Raw genomic sequence first — 15,538 nt, forward strand, 5'->3', positions numbered from 1 at the left:
AGTGGCGTGAAGATGGACTCTAAGGGGAGTGTTCAAAAGAGAAGATTTAGGAAATAGATTGGGGAGTTATCAGGGAGAAAAATGATGAGATGAGAAGGGGGAAGTGATGGAGCTGAATTGGGAATTGAGGGTTAGGAAATTTGGCTAGAGGGTATAAATATGTGCTGAGTTTGGGATCCTAAGCTAATGCCAAATTCTTTATTTTTTTTAATGTCGATTGGCTTTTCCATCTTTGCTAGCTGATTCTTTTGTCATTCTTTCTCTCCTCAGATCTCTTTTGATTTACCTTTTGGGTTAGCTGATTCCTTCTTCTACCCTTCTTCTTTAATTTGTGCCAAAAAAACCTTATTCACCATATCAGTTTAAAAGCTGAAAAGTTGAATCTCCCTTGGGCCGATTACTCTTTTGGGGTAAGTACCTTATCTCTTTTTCGGCTAGTATTGTTAATACCGATTACTCCCCTCCCTCACTCTTTTTAATCAACTTTGGTAGGGAATTAGTATTGGAACTCGGATTTTAGCTCTCTGTCGAATTGCTCCTTAGGTGCTTTACAATTTTAGTAAGTATTTCTCTCTTATTGGCTAAGGTTGGCTGAATGGTCTTAAGTGAGATAAGGGGGTGAATTATGTTGGATGCTCGTCCCCTAGTATTTGGTTTTAATGAGTAATATAAATGCATATCTAGGGAGTACGTGATCAAGGAAAAGCTATTAGGGATTGGTGCTCAAGGTAAGGTTTCGATTTTTGGGTAAAATATGTATTAAGCATACGATTAATTGAAGGGTGATATCGTTTGTAGGTTTGGGCTAAGGAAATCGCAGCACGCTTGCCTACCAGGTGTGTACATACACTACACACACACTATGAATCAGCAAAAGCTGAAATGCTGAAATGACGAAATGTCGAAATGCCGAAAAGTTGAAAGTTTGGCTTCGATAGTCTTGCGAGTTCATGAACACTTGTAAGGGGGAGACCAATAGGTTGCTTGAGACCCACGGGCGATTCTGTGGACTTAAGTTGTGATTTGGCCATACGGGCCAAAATAGATTAAATGGGCCAGATGGGCTATTGGGCCCATAATAGGCAAAAACTAAATATTGATGATATGTGATAGGAATTTGTATGTAAGCATGAATATGAATGTGATTGGGCCTAACGGGCCATATAAATGTGATTTGGGCCTAATGGGCCATATGAATATGATTGGGCTTAATGGGCTAGATACAGGTATGTGAATTTGTTTGGGCGTTGTAAGGGGTTTTGGGCCTAGTATATGATAACTACATAAGACTTAATTAATATATTGTGACTGTGGACAAGTCAAAGGGTTAAGGTGTGGCAACGGGTATATGCATGTCTAGTATTGGATCTAGGGAGAGCTTAGTACTTAAGCGGTCTTAATGACCCACCTCCTCTTCTCTGGAATCCTACCTGGTGCGTAGTATTAATTCATCTTAGCTCACGGGACTTGTTAACAGGTTAAGGTAAGTGAAAACCATAATTAAAGGAAAATTACCGAAATGACCCTAAGGGCGAAAATAACCAAAATACCCCTAGGTGTTGAATGTAAGTTTTATGGATGTGACATGCATACATATGATGTTTTGCTTAGGTTGCATATAGGGTGGGAACTGTGGAACGGAGGAAGTATATGAGGATCGCCTGGTTGCCTGACAATCGTGGATCCACCGACGACTTTTAAAGCCCAATATGTAAATGAAGGTAGTTCCACAACTGGGCTACCATTGGTGTGTGGGCTGGGTGGGTCGATTTTTATATCCCCACATGGTGTGACAAGGGACGGAGCTGGTGTGTAGCGGATGGATAATTTGGGTAGGATTGCTTTGCATGTTTGATGATTTCTCTTTGAATGCTTGTTTTCATCGAGGGTTGTACACACTGAGTTTGCGAAAACTCACCCCCTCTTTTATTTTATTTTCAGGTGATACTTAGTAGATGGTTCGATGTTTGGAGGACTCTGGGTGGCCGGCTAGCAAGATAATTCAGACTTGGTTTTTTTAAGCATTTAAGTTTTTATTTCCTTTTAAGTGTGTTCAGATCAGATTGTAATAAGGTTTTCATTATGTTATTATTACTTGAATTATTTGGTTTATTATTTTTATGCTATGTAATTATAAGAAGTAGAACATGGTTTCTTAAACTATAGTATGTTTTTCTATGCTTCTGCAACTCAGTTTTTAAATGACATGTTTTCCTAAAAACATATACTTTAAACAAGTGAAGTTAAGGAATTTTTTTTTAGTTAATTAAGGTTTCTTTTATTTTAAGAAGGGTTTTCAATGAAAACACGATTTTTTCTAAAACACTTCAATGTGACACACCAGATTCTCCCATAGCGTTTGGGCTAAGTTTGGGGTGTTACAAAAAAGGCCAGATTTGATGCGCCAGCCAGAGTTAGGGCCCTTGTTGCTGCTACTGGACCACAGCCTTGTGCTAATTGTGGGAGATGCCATCAGGGCAAGTGCTGAAAAGGGTTAGGGGCATGTTTGAGGTTTGGATCTATGGAGCACCGAATCAGGGATTGTCCATGGAGGCCCGATCAGATGCAAGCTATTGGTATGCATATTGTTCAGCCACCGAGAGGTGTTCAGCAGCTACCGAGAGGCCGTGGTCATGCTAGAGGTGGAAATGGTATGGGCCGTGGTCGTGGAGCACCGAGCAGAAGTGCTGGTCATACTGAGGCGAGGCAGCTGGCACTAGCTTACACTGTAGTCACCGAGAGGACGGAGATGCTCTAGATGTTAGTACAGGTACGTTCTTTATCCATAATGTACCTTATACTACATTGATTGATGTTTGATCTACGCACTCTTATATAGCATGCACTGTGTCTGAGACTTTGGGTATTATGGTTGAAACCACTACTAGTGAAGTTACTGTGTTGAGTCCTTTAGGGAAGTCAGTGAGAGTGAATAAACTGTTTAAGGATGTACCTTTGGAGGTTCAAGGAAGGATCTTTTTGGTAGAATTAATGGAACTCCCTTTTGGAGAATTTGACTTAATACCTAGCATGGATTGTCTGGTTAAGCATCAAATGAGTTTGGACTGTGCTGCTAAGCGGGTGATACTAAAAACTACGGATGGTGACGAGGTAGTTGTGATTGGGGAGCATCGAAATTATCTGTCAAATGTGATTTCTGCACTTAGGGCTAAGAAATTGGTTCATAAGGGTTGTAAGGCGTATCTAGCCTATATCAGTGTTGTCGATTCTGAAGTTCTTTCTGTTAAAGATATCAGAATGGTTAAGGATTTTTCTGATGTTTTTCCCGATGAACTGTTTGGGTTACCCTCCAACAGTGAAGTTGAGTTTGGGATAGAGCTCTTGCGAAGTACAGCTCCGGTGTCTATCGCCCCTTATAGAATGACACTGAAGGAGCTTGTGAAGCTTAAAGCTCAGATTCAGGAATTGCTGGACCAAAGGTTTCATCTGTCCTAGTGTGTCTCCATGGGGAATAATGGTTTTATTTGTAAAAAAGAAGGATGGAACCATACATATGCGCATCAATTATTGGCAACTGAACAAATTGACTATTAAGAATAAGTACCCCCTACCGAGGATAGATGATTTATTCGACCAGTTTCGAGGAGCTTCAGTCTTCTCTAAGATCGATCTTCGGTTCGGGGTACCATCAACTGAGGGTCAAGGAGACTGATGTTTACAAGACAGCATTTAGGACTCGTTATGGTCATCACTAGTTCCTAGTGATGCCGTTTGGGCTGACGAACGCACCAGTGGCTTTTATGGATTTGATGAACTGAGTGTTCCAGCCCTATCTGGATCGATTCATAGTGGTGTTTATAGATGATATTCTAGTGTATTCGAGAACTGAAGATGAACATGATGCACATCTCTGAATTGTTCTACAGATTCTGATGGAGAAAAAATTGTATGCTAAGTTCAGCAAGTGTGAATTTTGGTTACTAAGAGGTAACATTTCTGGGACATGTGGTATCTGCCGAGGGGATTAGGGTTGATTCTTAGAAAATTGAAGCTGTTTTGGATTGGAAGCAGCCTAAGTCAGTACCTGAGATTCAGAGTTTTCTGGGTCTGGCAGGGTATTATAGACAGTTTGTTGAGGGGTTTTCGCTGATTGCTACACCTCTAACTAAGTTGTTGCGTAAAGGGGTACCGTTTAACTAGAGTGATAAGCAGCAAGAGAGTTTTGAGAAGCTGAAGAAAGTTCTAACTGAGCCCCCTGTCTTAATAAAGCCAGAATCTGGGAAAGAATTTACTGTCTACAGTGATGCATCACATGTTGGACTGGGATGTGTACTGATGCAAGAGGGTAAGGTAGTGGCATATGCATCTCGTCAGCTTAAGACGCATGAGGCGAACTATCCGACACATGACTTGGAGTTGGCCGCGGTGGTGTTCGCACTAAAAATTTGGAGGCATTACCTGTACAGTGAGAAGTGTATCATTTACAAGGATCACAAGAGCCTCAAGTATCTCCTCACTCAGAAAGAACTAAACCTTAAGCAGCGTAGATGGATTCAGCTGCTCAAGGATTATGACTGTTTGGTTGAATACCATCCTGGTAAGGCTAATATGGTAGTCGATGCATTGAGCCGCAGAGCTGTGACTGATCTAATGGTGATGTTCGCTCGACTCAACTTATTCCATGATGGGAGTTTGTTGGCCTAACTTCAGGTTAAACCGACGTGGATTAAACAAATTAAGGGTAAATAGTTAGAGGATGAGTCACTGGGTCCTCGATTCTGACAGATTGAGAGTGGGGACACTTCAGATTTTGGACTGAATAGCGAAGGGGTACTTTGTTTCCGCGGGAGAGTTTGTGTACCGAAAGATACTGATTTGAGGCAGTCGATAGTGTAGGAAGTGTATAGTAGTCCTTATGCTATGCATCCTGGCGTGAATAAGATGTACCAAGACCTTCGGGAGTTATATTGGTGGTCAGGTCTTAAGCGTGAAGTTACTGATTTTGTGGGTAAATGCCTAACTTGCCAGCAAGTTAAGATGGAGTATCAGTTACCTTCAGGGTTGCTTTAGCCAGTTAAGATTCCGCTTTAGAAGTGGGAGAAAATAACTATGGACTTCGTTAGTGGGCTACCCTTAACACCTACTAAGAAGGATTTAGTATGGGTCATCGTAGTTCGATTAACTAAATCTGCCTATTTCATACCTGTTCGTACTGACTACCCGTTACAGAAGCTGGCTAAGTTGTATGTGTCGGAAATAGTGAGGCTGCATGGGGTACCAGTTTCATGTATCAGTTCTGGAAGAAGTTACAGGAGGCATTGGGTACAAGGTTAGACTTCAGTACTGCGTTCCTCCTCAGACAGACGGGCAGTGGGAGAGGATGATTCAGATACTGAAGGACATGTTAAGGAGTTGTGTGATTGACCTCCGGGGTAGTTGGGAGGATTACTTGTCGTTGGCAGAGTTTGCATACAACAATAGCTACCAGTCTAGCATACAGATGGCACCTTACGAGGCATTCGTAGGTGTCGTACTCCTTCTTGTTGGATAGAGTTGGGTGAACAGCATGTTCTGGGTCATTAGTTGGTTTCTGACATCGAGGACAAAGTTAGACTGATTTAGAATAGACTGAATGCGACATCTGACAGATAAAAGTCGTATGCGAATCTTAAGTGTAAAGAGATTGAGTTTTTTGTGGGGGACTTAGTTTTTCTCAAGGTCTTACCATGGAAGAAGGTACTAAGGTTTGGTTGGAAGGGCAAGTTAAGCCCTAGGTTCATTGGGCCATACCGTGTATTGAAGCATGTGGGACTGGTTGCCTATCAACTTTAGTTACCTTCAGAGTTGGACCAGATTCATGATATGTTCCACGTCTCTATACTGAGGCGTTATCGCTCTAATCCTGCGCATATTATCTCGACTGGGAAATTAAGGTTAGGCCAGATCTGACTTTTGAGGAAGAGCCGGTTCAGATTTTAAACCGTGATGTGAAGGTGCTGAGGATGAAGTCCGTCCCACTAGTTAAGATACTATAGCGTAATCACGGCTCTGAGGAAGCCACGTGGGAACCTGAGGAGAAATTGCGACAGCAAAACCCTCATTTGTTTTGATCAGGTAAATTTCGAGGCCGAAATTATTTTAGGGGGTAGAGTTGTAACGCCCCAAAATGTAGGGACTTATTTTCTGTGTGTTGTGTAACTCAAATGCATGCTTGTCTCAATGGTTAAGTGTCCTGGGAAACGCCTGAGACGTATTGGGTTCAGGCTTGGGCATTTGAAAAAAAATACTTTGTTTTAAGGAATGAACTTTTGCCATGGTTAGTAGATTTTTAAATTATTTAGGGTAAAATATGTCATAAAAAGCCTATTGGTCCAAGGGATAATGGCTTGTTACTAAGCTAAGGGACTTGAGTTCGAGTCCTACTGTGCACAAGGGGGTGTCTTTTTGCTACTGTGCCATGTAAGAGGTTGTTTTTCAGTACAATTCTGATGCTCATGGGCGGTTGAGAGTGTTGAGGGGAGTGGGAAGTGTGTAACCGAAATCTAGGAGTGTTGTGAGGAGGAAAGTTAGGAGTTTGATATGGATAGTGTTTAGTTGGAAAATATTGAGGAGTTAAGTGAGGAGAGTGTTGGTGCCATTTGGGGACTCTAGGTGCACAAGGGAATTCGGTTGGAGTGTAGTGGGTTCTTTTCTCCATTTCGTCTATTACCAAGTTTTTTCTCTTTTTGCTTCTTTGCACTTTCGGTTTGACTGGCCTACTTTTGTTTGGTGTCTTTCGGGTACTTTTTGTTTTTGCGCTTGTTGTGTAACTTTAATTTCCCTTTCAGTCAATTGGTTAGTCGACTTCCTTTGCTACTCTTTCTTCCTGACTCTTTCGCAGTTGTATTTTTTTTTGTTAGGCCGATTCCTGTCTATTCTCCCCTCTCTTGAGCTTTAACTGATTTCTTCATCATTTTCTCTTGTCACTTTCGGTTCTAGATTTTATCTTATTCCTTTCACAATCGGTTATAGCTTGGACCAAATACTTCTTTTCCCCTTTTCTGTTCTTCTCTCTATTCTCTCTGGATCCCTTCCCTTTTCACTAGTGTATTGGTTGAATATTGTTTGGTAAGTCCCTGTGTTGCCTCTGCTTTTTGTCTTTTCTTCTCTTTTCTCTGAATATCGATTCTTATCTTATTTCTCTTGGTTATAGTGTTCTTTCGGGTTTAAGTAATTCTCGAGGAGTGAAGGAGTTCTCTAATGCTACAGAAATGATCGGAACCTTTTCTCACGTTCTTGACCGGAGGTAATGCCATTCATTGTGATTGATCCTAAATGAGATATTTTGGCTTGAGTTGGTATTGGCCGAATATTTCTTTCCTTTATTTTGGGGTTACATTTTCTTTAGGCTGATATACATTGATTCAACCCATATGTATGGGTAAACATGAGTAATAGTTTCGGTTGTCATGCAGATAATCAGCAGGGAGTCTTTTATCGACTTTCGTCAACGATCTGAGCGGGCTAAGACCACACTCATTCAAGCAAGGCGATAGTAAGTAATCTTTTGATCAAGTTTTGGTTAGGGTTTCTTTCAACTCGTGTGTTAGGTTTATAACCGAAGCTTCTGTTGTAATAGGTTGGAGTACACGTGGGTTAATTCGCTCGTTTTCGCAACCAGGTGTGTAGTCACACTGTAATAGCTGTTAATCGAAAAAAGCCAATAAACTTGTCTATAAACGCTATACGAGTGTGCGCTCGCTCGTGTGGTGATTCGAACACATAAAACGTGGGCGTTTGACAGTAGAGGCCACCATGAGCGATTGCATGGGCTTAGGCCGATTTGGGCCACGTTGGGCTGAAATGGGCAGTGTGGGCCTCATGAGCCCGTAGGCCAACATGGGTAAACCACACGGACGTGTGGAGATTATTGGGCCAGGCTATGTAGTTCGCATGGCCAAGGCATGTTTGGGCTTATTGGGCCACACGGGTGTGTGGGCCCACATGGGTCGTGTTGTGGGCTTTGGGCCCATTTTCACGATTTGACCATTAAGGTTGCACGGGCCGCCCGACGACTGTGGACCTACTGTTGGGTTGATAAGTACACTTAGACCCCATGCTAATGAAATGACTGTTTTACCTCTAAGAGGTAAATTGACTGATATACCTTATAATATGTTTAACTATATTCGAGCATGACATTTTGCATACACGTATGACATTATGACACGACATGTTGCATGGGGTGGGTTTGATATATTTGGAGGAAGTATATACTATACTGGCAGTTCTGCTGCAAATACTGTTTAGTACTGCAACCGGTGCTATATTTGTAGTGTAAGGATGGGTGGGTTGATTTTATCCCCACATAAAGTGTAGGGATGGACGGAGTGGAGTGTAGAGGATAGATAGGTAGGACTTCTATTTGCATTTATGATATTGTTACTATAATGGGCTAAGGCCCACACTGATACTGTTACTGTAATGGGCTAAGGCCACACTGTTACTGGACTATCACTGAAACGGGCTTAGGCCCAAACTATTTTTACCTACGATTTGACTGATTATTGTAAAGGGAATGCACATTGAGTTTTTCATAAACTCACCCTTCTGCTTTCCTGTGTAGGTAATCCTTAGGAGGGTCGGTGCTGCAAGGGACTCGACGGAGGCCACACAACTGATTTTGTTGTTGTTTTAATTTTTAATCTTTAAGCTATTAAATTTGGGTATTTGCTATGTAATAAGGCCTCTTTAAATTTTTACTTTAATTTGGGGTTTACTTACTTTAATTTATATCTGCTAGTGGTATTAGGATGCTTATTTTCAAAAAGATAAATGTTTTCAAAACACCTCGCCTTTACAATATCTATCAAAAGCTTCCGCAACAAACAATGTCTTTAAAGTAATAACAACCTAAACTGAGTAAATCTATTTGAGTTTTTATTAACAAACAAGATACTTAAAAGTTTTGTTAAAGATCATTACGAGGGTTTTAATATAGTACGAACTTTTCAAACAGAACAATGTTTTTCAAAACACACTTCAATGTGACATCGTAGATTCGGCCATAACGTCTAGGCCGGGTTTGGGGTGTTACACACCTAATCAATCTTGGTTTGGCATCTTTCTTGCTCACCAAATACTTAATAATAGCAGAGTGATCTGTGTAGACCGTGACCTTGGTACAAACTAGATAAGAGTGGAATTTATTGAATGCGAACACCACAACCAATAACTCATTTTCTGTGTGGTATGGTTAAGCTGTGCACCCATCAAGGTTCTGCTTGTATAATATATTGCACGTAGTACTTTTTCTTTCCTTTCCCCCAACACTGCTACCATAGCATAATCGCTGGCGTCACAAATGAGTTCAAAAGGCAGTGTCCATTCCAAAGCTATTACAATTGGTGCAGCTACCAATCGTTTCTTCATTTCTTTGAAAGTAACCAAGCAATGTTCATCAAAATTAAAAGATCTATTTTGCTCCAACACGGTGCACAAGGGCTTAGATATCTTTGAGAAATCCTTAATGAATCTTCTATAAAATCTCGCATGACCTAAAAAACTTCTAATACCCTTGAAACTGGTAAGAGGTGCAAAATTTTCTATTACTTCAATTTTTTCTCTGTCCACTTCAATCTTTCGCTATGATATTCTATGCCCAAGAACAATTCCTTCACGAACCATGAAGTGGCATTTTTCCCGATTCAAACAAGATTTGTTTCTTGACAACGACACAAAACTAATTCTCAATTTTTTTTAAGTAATACTTAAAATCATTGCCAAACACAGAGAAATCATCCATGAAGACTTCAAGGAAGTTTTCCACCATGTCCGAGAATATGACCATCATACAACGCTGAATGTAACACCCCGTACCCGAGTTCGTTACCGGAGTCGAACACAAGGTGCACACAAACTTGACTTAATCATTTTCACAGTCCATTTAAAATTTTCCAAACAAGCTGGTTACTGCATCACTGTCGCCTTAAAAATCATATCTTGAGTTTCAAAGCTCGAAAATCAGTTTCGTAATTTTTCCCTGAAATTAGACTCATATGTCCATCCACAAAAAATTTTTCTAGAATTTTTGGTCAGGCCAATTAGTATAGTTTATTAGCTAAAGTCTCCCCTGTTACAGGGATTGACTACACTGACCTTCGCGCATTACGACTTGGATATCTCCCTGTAAAGGGCTTCAATACTGATTCCGTTTGTTTCTATAGAAACTAGACTCATAGAGGAATCTATACATATATGGCATGACTCCTAATTATCTCTGGTTAATTTATAATTAATTTCCAAAGTCGGAACAGGGGATCCAGAAACCGTTCTGGCCCTGTTTCACGAGAACTTTAATATCTCTTAACATATAACTTATATGACCGTTTAGTTTCTTCCATATGAAAGTAGATTCATCAAGGTTAATTTACATAATTTATTCACTATTTAATTCCATTCCTACTATTTTTAGTGATTTTTCACATCCACATCACTGCTGCTGTCAGCATCTGTTTTCAAGGTAACCTTTACCTACTTCATAATTTCTTTGATTCAACTAGCCCTTTTAGCATACATGGCACAAGGAATGATCATGATTAACCATTCCAATGGCTAATCGCTTCCAAACATTTCCATACCTCTTAATGAACAACATACAAAATGATTATGATACCATGCCAAAGTGTATATAAGCCATTTTCGCATGGCTATCCAAATTTATACAAAATCAAAGGGGTCTATGACCAACAAACGAAAAAGTAGTCCTATACATGCCATTTCAAAGTTCAACCAACATTTGTACCAAAAAGGGGGCTTTGATAGTGTGGATGACTTCGACTTCGATGATCCCGAATCCAACTGTGGTCCTCTAAGCTCTTGAGCTAATTCACACAAATTTAACTTATTAAAATCTCATTATGATAGCTTATGGCCGAATATGACAAGGAGTTTAAATGGTCATATGGCCATCCTTTAGCTCAAATACACAATGGTCATGCACAATTTTTAATCACAACAAGCAATTCAATACAATTCATTCAAACATCAAAGTGAAGCTCAAGGTACTTAGCCCTTATATACATTAGACATTAGAGTCACGTGTATACGAAATCACGAATCGAATTCAACACATTAGTTAGTACTCTCCTTAGCGAATTTTCCAAGCCAAGAATAGGCATCAATATGCTTGCCTCTAACCGAATGCATGCACACCACCCCCCTTCATGTGGCGAATATGCATGTCCATGTTGAGGCCAATTATACACTTAATACCACACAAAAACAGCATACATTTTACTAACTAACGATTCCATATTGTAACTCAATACGCATCCATCATTTATTTCATAACCAAACATCATCATATGCAAATATATACCTTGAGATAGTATATATGTCATACCAATACATCATGTGCAACATATATACATGTAGGTGCAAGGGTAGAATCTCAAGTTGATTATAACTATCTCATATATTTTCATCATGGTGAATGCTCCTTCCACACCATTTACCTTCACAAAGCATGAATTTCATCATCCAACTTACAAGCTTACAATCTCATGAAGTTTAACCTCATAGTATCTATCAAACTCTCACTCATTAGCTTCTATCATAATCTCCAACAACACCACATAAACATATACTTCGTGGGTCTATGGTAGAACCAAGAAAGGAACTCATAGATATCAAGATGTAAGCAAACTACCATTATTTATCTAAGTTTAGCATGAAACACAACCATCACCCTTATTAATCTTTTATAGCCGAAAACCATACTCACCCCACTTAATCAAATTTCAACATGGTTTTCAAAAATCACTTAATATCTCGTCAACATAACATCAACACCAAGCAAGAATGATACATCCATGGCCGAGTATCATCTCTATCACATAGCAAGATTTAGACCATGGGGCTAGGTAGAACTCAAGCTAACAACTAAAACATGCATGCATCTCATGGAACATCATCAAACATACCTTAACTTAGATGCAAGTATGGTCGAATATCTTTAACCTTTCTCCTTTCAAAACGGCCAAGAAGAACCCAAGGATGAAGCTTTTCTTTCTCTCTTTTTCCTTCCTAGTTTCGGCTAGCAAGAACATGAATGATGATCTCTTTTTTTTTTCATTTCTTATTACTAACTTTTTATTTTATTGTTTCCTCCCATGATGCACCAACAAAACATGTCTATGACATGTTTTGCCCATAATTCTTTGTCATGGCCGGCCACTAGGCTTTAGTTTAGGGAAATTTGACATGCAAACCCCTCATTTTTGCATGCATGATCAACTAGTCATCACACATTTCCCTATCCTATTTTCAAAGTTTACTACTAGGTCCTTTTTAGTGAAATTCACATTTAAAACCCTAAATCAAAACATCAAAAATGTCACACACGAATTAACACATATTATAGGCATCAAAATGAATATTAGATTATTTTTATACCTCAGTTTGGTGGTCCCGAAACCACTTCCCGACTAGGGTCAATTTTGGGCTGTCACACTGAAAGATTATCAGGGCATTACATAACCCGAATAGCATCCGTCTAAACATAAAGGTTCCATAAGTGGTCTTCTCTTGGTCATTAGGAGCGATGACAATCTGGTTATACCCTAAATAACCATCCAAAAAAAAAGTAGAAAGCTTTCCCAACTAATCTATCTAACATCGGATCAATAAATGGTAGGGAAAATGGTCCTTTCTAGTTGCCTTGTTAAGCTTGCGATAGTCCACACATACTCTCCATCTCGTGACACTGTGAGTCGGAATGAGCTCATTGTTATCGTTACTCACCACTGTGACACCTCCTTTCTTATGCACACATTGTACATGACTCACCCATAAGATATTAGATATTGGGTAAATAATGTCAGCATCAAGCCATTTAATGATCTATTTCTTGACAACTTCTTTCTTGATCGGATTTAGTCTTCTCTATTGTTCAATAAAATTGCTATGGAAATCCTCCAACAAAATTCTATGCATGCAGAGAATAGGACAAATTCCGTTTATATCAGCAAGGGTCCATCCTAATGGCTTCTTTGATTGTGGAAGGAATTCTAACAACTTGACCTCTTGCCCGAGTGTCAACTCCGTAAAAATTACTACTGGCAAAGTGCTATTGTCTTCCAAATATGTTTATTTTAAATGCTATAGAAAAGGTTTCAAATCCAATGTGGAAGGTTCCTCTATAGAAGGTTTAGGAGGAATAAAAGAGTGATCAAATAAATCCAAGGATTCAAACTTCTTCCCTACTCTACCCATAAACTACTTAGCTTCCATAAGTTCACCTATGTCCTCAAAAATTACTGCGTCACTTTGCTCAAGTGAGTCTTCATCACTATTAAAATTGATGTGGCAACATTTTGCAAATTTCACCTCTACTGCTATTTCTATCAACCCAATGGCGTGGCATTCTTCATTCTCATTAGTGCATTTCAGGGAATCAAATACATTGAAAGTAATCTACTTATCATTTACCCTCATAGTCAGTTCACCTTTCTGCACATCAATTAAAGTCCTACCAGTAGCAAGAAAAGGTCTTCTAGGAATAATTGGCACATCTTGGTCAGTTTCACATTATAAAATAAGGAAATATATAGGAAAAATAAACTAATCTACTCTTACCAGCACATCTTCAATTTTACCTTCCGTATGTGTGTAGGATCGATCAGCCAGTTGCAACATAACTGTAGTAGATCTTGCTTTCCCAATTCCCAGCTTCCTGAAATAGACATAGGCATTAGATTTACACTTTCTCCTAAATCACATAATGCCTTATTAACATAATAATTTCCAATTGAACATGGGATAGTGAAATTCCCTGGGTCCTTCAACTTTGGAGGCAATTTATTCATCAAAATTCCTATTCACCCTTCAGTGAGAGCAACAGTCTCAAATTCTCCCAATCTGTGCTTCCTAGACAATATATCTTTCATAAACTTCCCATAACTGGAGTTGCTTTAAGACTTCCAAAAATCTTTTGAACTGAACATCCTATTTGAAATTATGGAATCGGTGAGAAAAAGGTAGAGGTAGTCGTCCTTCAGGTTGCTGATATTTTTTTGCTGTGGCATTTTTGTTTGCAACATGATCTGATTCTGCTATAACATTCTTCTATTTACCCCCTTTCAGGTGCGGTATACTTTTCAATTGACTGTAAAGTCTTTCCATGGTTGAGTCTGGAGTTGTCATCTTCTACAGTGGTTTCTTGGATAACATCATTCAATTGTGTCCCACTTTTGAGAGTGATTCCCTTGCACTGTTCCTTCCCTTGTGTTCTCAAATTCTCAGTATCGCTTGGCAATGCTCATTGTGGCCTCGAATTTAAAACATTCGCTATATGTCCCACTTGATTCTCAAGAGCTCTGACAGATGCAGCCTGGCTCTAAATTACATTATCATTCTTGGGCATATATTCTTTTAGCAAGGCTTCAACGGAGGTAGAGGATGATACTTGACCCTATTAAACATTTTGCCTCAGCATAGGATGATTATAACCAGGCAGTGCACTATTAGCATTCTGTCTCACAACATTGTTTAAATTCCCCGCACCTTGATTATTCCAACTAAATTTGGGATGCTGCTTCCACCCTGTATTCTAGGTGTTGGAATAGGGGTTATTATTTTGGTTAAAAAATTACCCATGTAGTATACAGATAGTGGGTTTGATGGGCATTCATCAAACACATGTAGTTCAACTGATTTCATCTCCTCGACTGCAGTAGGCCTTTTCATTGTTTTGATCATACTAGCAAAAGAAGATACTAGGGATATTAATGAAGTGATTGCATCAAGCTCCATGGTACCAGCAACTTTCTTACCCGTCCCAACTTTTGTGATAGGATATTGATAATCATTGTCGGTAATTTTTTTCCAAAATCTCATAAGCTTTATTATAAGATTTATCCAACAAGGTACCATTGGCAGAAGCATCAACAACCATCATCGTATGTGCATTCAACCTGTTATAAAATATCTCCATCAACATTCAGTGTTGGAATCTATGCATTGGACAGTTTCGAAGGAATTCTTTAAATCATTCCCAAGCTTTATATAACATTTCATCCTCCGCTTGTCGAAAAGATATGATGTCATTTCTAAGCTTTGCATTTATATTTAGTGGATTATACCCTAGCAAAAATCTTTGGAAAAGACCATTCCATGCTGCCACTATTCCCAATAACAAAGCATTCAGTCACGCTCTTGCATGATCACTCAAGGAATATGGAAACAATTTAAGCCGCAATGAGTCTTCAGGAACATCCTGTTGTCTAAACGAGTCACAAACTTCTAGAAAAAGTCTTAAATGTAGTCTTGGATCTTCAGTGGGTAATCCACCAAACTGTCCTACTATTTGCAACATCTAAAACATTACTGGTTTCAACTTGAATTCCTGAGCTTGTATGTATGGTCTTACTAATCCTAGATTTAAATCATCCAAAACTGTAACAGCATGTTCCCGAATTGGTCTGTTTCTATCGTCTATCACACGATGAATAATGGGATCGTCATTGAGACCAGGATCATTTAGGCTAGGATTTCCAAGCTATATTACATAACTCCCTTCTTCTCCTTCACAAATTTC

The 15,538-nt window shown here is 39.3% G+C and overlaps 1 non-coding gene across 1 annotated transcript; it reads left to right on the forward strand.

The window, feature by feature from the left end:
* The first annotated feature begins 14,951 nt into the window (after positions 1-14,951).
* LOC128291347 (small nucleolar RNA R71) lies at positions 14,952-15,058 on the forward strand. Its single transcript, XR_008281123.1, has one exon. It is a non-coding gene; the product is annotated as a small nucleolar RNA R71 (small nucleolar RNA).
* The last annotated feature ends 480 nt before the right edge of the window (positions 15,059-15,538 follow it).

The sequence above is a fragment of the Gossypium arboreum genome, chromosome 3, assembly GCF_025698485.1.
Source record: "Gossypium arboreum isolate Shixiya-1 chromosome 3, ASM2569848v2, whole genome shotgun sequence".
Taxonomy (NCBI): Eukaryota; Viridiplantae; Streptophyta; class Magnoliopsida; order Malvales; family Malvaceae; genus Gossypium; species Gossypium arboreum.